The following is a 4,635-nucleotide window of genomic DNA, read 5'->3' as shown; positions in this document are numbered from 1 at the left end:
TATATATATAATAGCCCCTTTCCGGTTGCGGCACCACGCGGTGAGGTGGTCGAGAGTCTGTGCTAGGGACCATGCCGTCTAAGCGCCCACTGCAGTCCGGCCAAGTCTTTGGTCACAAGAAGACAGCCACACCGTGGCGCACTGCAAGCGGGACAATGACCTCATCAAGGTGAACGGGCATCTTTGGAGATGATTGAGCCGCGCATGCTGCAGTATAAGTTACTGGAGCCTGTTCTGCTTCTGGGCAAGCAGCAGTTTGCTGGTGTTGACGTCCGTGTCCGAGTGAAGGGTGATGGCCGTGTTGCCCAGATTTATGCTGTCTGTCAGTCCATCTGCAAAGTCCTGGTGATCCATTACTAGAAATATGTTGATGTGGCTTCCAAGAAAGAGATCAAAGATATTCTCATCCAGACAACCGGACCCTGTTGGTAGCTGACCCCGGTCGTTGCAAATCCAAAAAGTACCAGAAATCCTACTGATAAGCTCACAATAAGAATCACCACTGGCCTTTGTAATAAACATGGAATTTTGAGGTATGAATAAATAAATAACATAATTAGTTGGGTGTAATACTACATGCCTATAATCCTAGCACTCTGGGAGGCTGAGGCAGGAGAATTGCAAGATGGAACCCAGCCTGAGCAACTTACTCATTTATTGAGACCCTGTCTCAGAAAGTCTTTTATTATAAAGGAGCCTGGGGTGTAATTCTGTAAGGATCCCTAGGTTCAATACTCAGTACCGAAAAAAGTCATGATTAAAACTTTTGTTCACTGGGCTAACCAGGTAGCTCAGCAGACTAAAGTGACTGCTTTGGCAAGTGCAGGGACCAGGGTTGAATCCCCAGTTCCACATGGTACGCCACACGCCCATACCCCAATCCCACCCCACCCCCAAACACGCTGAGGGGGCAACCAAGTCTGGATGTGGTGGCGCACACCTGTAATCCTCGCTCTGGGGAGGCTGAAAACAGGAGGATCACTACAAGTCCAAGCTGCATAATGAAACCCTGTACCAAATATATAAAAATGAAAAAAAAAATTTTGCTCATATCCAATGATTCTCTGCAGAAATACAGTAAGATAATTCTTGCTGTTTTGTGGCTTAAAAAAATCAATGAAACCTCCAAAACATAAAGTGGCCCATTTTCAAATATTGCCCACATGAGAGAAAAGCCCATCAGGCAAATTCTCTCCCTGAAGCAAGAAGTTCTCGGTTCTCCTGAGCCTTTCCCTGGGATGCCAGGAAAGAGGACAGACCTGTGGAGAAGACAGCTGTGTAGCGAGGGAAAGGAGTAGACAAGAGCTGTCATCAATTTCCTTGGAAATTAGAAGTTGGTGGAAAGGAGGAGTGGTGAGTAAGATGAGAGAGAAACGGAATTTTCAAATGGGAGAGAGGAATGGGGAACAGGAAAGAAAAGCATCAGGACCTACCAGCGCCGGCATACTAGAAACACATCGCTCTAGGAAAGGAAGATACCCGGTGACAGGTACTTTAGCACATTCTGCAGGAGCACACAGAGAACACATGGCAGAGGACAGCGGAGACCTTGGAGAGCAGGCAGCTGTCACAATACTAAGAGCACATTTTCCCACTTAGCCTTTCTTCTTTTTTTTGCGGTACTGGGGATTGAACTCATGACCTTGAACTTGCCAGGCGAGCACTTATTCTACTGAGCTATCTCCCCAGCCCCCACATAGCCTTTAGAAAACCTAAATGCCAACTTCTATCATGTTCACCCATTTCATAGGAAAACAAGCTGAAACTTAGGCCAAGTAACCTCCCCACTACACAGCAAAGTTAGCAGCAAAATAGCAATTTTGGACTCCCTCTGCCCGCACTACTCTTGCAGCCATTGGTGGTGCAAGCAAAGCATCAGAATTGGAATTTGGGGAGTGGGGCAAGGGACCCAAAGAAAATCTACTGGCAAAATCTCAGAACCTGCAGTTCTTATGGACATAGCTAAATTTAACTCTCTGCTTGTTTTCCATACTTAGAATTGGGCCCAGGGTCTTTGCACTAAACTATATCCCTGTCCCTTTTCTAGATTTTTTTTGCTAAGTTGCTCAATGGCCTGGGTTATGTCAAACTTGCAATCCTCCAGCCTCCGCCTCCACACTGCTAGCATCACACGCATGCGCCAGCACACCTGGCTGCGCCTGATTATTTTTTAAGTCTTGTCCAAAATGTGATGTTACCCATACGAACAAAACATGAGGATACTTCAGGAATTTTACATGAGAATTTATTTCTAAAAGGGAATTTATTTGTAAAAGCTGAAGTACTAGCTAATAAACTCAAATCATCTTTTAAAAAAAAAGAGTTACTCATCTCTGGAGATGGTGATTTCTATTTTTACTCAGGAATTACTTTTTGTTTTATTAATAAAGCAGTGTTTAAATGAGCTTAATTAGAAAATATCTCCAAATACCCAGGCAGAAGGTCATGATTTTCTATAATTTTATATTTTTCTACGTTAACCATTTAAAACCACAATAGTTCAGCTAAATTGAGTTTTGTCTGGGAACACGTCCAGAATGCATTCCTGCTGAGGAAGCCGGGCCTACACTGCCATCTGCTGTGTCATCAGCAAGTTCAAAATTACCAACATTAACTTGGCTCAAGGAAGGCAGAGTAAATACACATGGGAAAACTAGATGGCTTGCTGTCTGGAAGAAGCTCACCGGGGAAACACAAGCCTGCGTGCATCTCTGTTTCAATTCAACACATAGTAACAATTTTTATTTGTACATTATTAGGACTGTGGGGAGAGGTTGTATAAAGTTTTATTTAAAATGACATATTTCAGGAGCCAAAAAAAAAAAAAAATAGAAGAATGTAAAATTTACTTTTTTTGTTGTCTTTGTAGTGGTTATTCATAGTACAAGTTGCAGGCATGATATCCTGTCCAAACACTACTAGTACAAATCTTTCTTCTCATTGAAGTAAGAGAAAGTAGCTGTATATCTATCCTATTTTGTATACACAGATGATCCTTTATTTGTAGCCCCCTTTTTTGTTTAGTTTTGTCAGAGATGGGTATTCCATTGCCATTTAAATATTGTAAGTGAAAAAAAATATTGTAGGTGCGTGAATTCAGCAAAATAATTCAATATAGTCCAGTAGTCCATAACAGTAATGGGTTATCCGTAGGACTGGCAATGTCAGAAGTTGTTGACTTGAGTCTTTTTCAGCTCAGCATATTAATATGGCTTTACTTTATATGCCTTGTTTTTTATACTTTTCTGTTGGATGGTCAAGACCAAGATAGAGCAAGACCTATATATCAAGAAATGTAACTTTTGTATCTGACAAGCTCAGTCAAATCTCCTCAGGATTTACCCTGAAAAACTGCACCGCAGTTTGTAGATCCTTTGTCAGTGGCAACCATGTGGGTGAAGAATGTAAAATTTATGTCCCCACCACCTTTGTGAAAAATGACCATTACCAATGACAATGACACTTCTTGAGTTTTCCTCCCAGGTCCCATTCTCACCATTTCTACTTCTACCTCAAGGACATTACCCTCCTGTTTATCACTGAGAGAGGTTTTAAAAGGTAAATATGGGATCACTATATAAGAGTTTCATTCCTGGGGATGGTGAGATAGCTCAGCAGCCTAAAGCACCTGCTCAGGCAACTTTAGGCAAGCCTGAGGACCACTGTTTGATCCCTGGCACCACATGCCTCACCAGCTCTGCCCCCAGGGCGGGCTGAACCAGCCACAAAAAATTACAAAAAGAGTTCCTTTCCTGTACTCTTTTTCGCAATTGGATTGCCCCTGCATGGACGACTGCTGGCCAGCTAGTCTCCCCTGGGATGCTGCTGAGTCTGATATCAGTCCTAGTGCTCCCTTTCTAGGTATATCTAAGGCACATAAAGTATGAGCCACTGTTGTTCCATTATAGCTTCATGCAGGAGAAGGACATGCTAGACAGAGGAAAGGCTAATTAAGGCAGAGACAAAAGTGAGGCAGTATAAAAATTATACTTTGGCAGGCAACAAAGGCAAGGCAGGGGGCATCACAATCCCAAATTGAAACTGTACTACAACTTAATTGTAGGAACCTTCTTCCTTTTTGTTCTATAAGAAGAAACTTTTTTTTTTTTTGATGTTGGGCCCTTCTTCAAAAAACAGGAGTTTCTATTACCAATATGTTAGCACAAGAGGGCCTTCCTGGACCCTGGAACTCATACCCCAAGCCCTCTCCAGACAGTGGACAAGTATGTCACGACAGCTTCTATAGCCAAATGTGACTTAGGCTGAATGCCACAATAAACAGTGAGCTACAAAAACTGCCCCCTTTCCAAAAAAGTTCATTTCTTTCCTTTCCAAATAAATGCATTTATTTCCTGTCTGTACAACTCATTGATGATCAATATAACGAATGAGCAGTTAGAAACACGTTACACTTGAGATGTCAGGAGCAACCTATTCCCGGGTGGCTTGTGATTTCCAGAGAAGTGGCAGAGCCTTTACCCAGAGCTCTTGGTACTGGGAGAGCTGAAGCAGGTGGGGCTGGGCGTTGGCCACTGGGTTGTGCCAGGGCGCACTTTCCACTGGAGTCCATCTGCAATACTGCTGCTGTGCAATAAAACCAAAGTGCTCAAAAAAAAAAACAAAACAAACCCAAAG

At 42.8% G+C, this 4,635-nt stretch overlaps 1 pseudogene; it reads left to right on the top strand.

Annotated features, from left to right (window-relative positions):
- Positions 1-65: 65 nt before the first annotated feature.
- Positions 66-479, top strand: LOC101570649 (annotated as a pseudogene).
- Positions 480-4,635: the final 4,156 nt, after the last annotated feature.

Source organism: Octodon degus, unplaced genomic scaffold, assembly GCF_000260255.1.
Source record: "Octodon degus isolate 3935 unplaced genomic scaffold, OctDeg1.0 scaffold00043, whole genome shotgun sequence".
NCBI lineage: Eukaryota > Metazoa > Chordata > Mammalia > Rodentia > Octodontidae > Octodon > Octodon degus.
The sequence above is the reverse complement of the archived record's forward strand: the minus strand, read 5'-3'. Positions and strand labels throughout refer to the sequence as shown.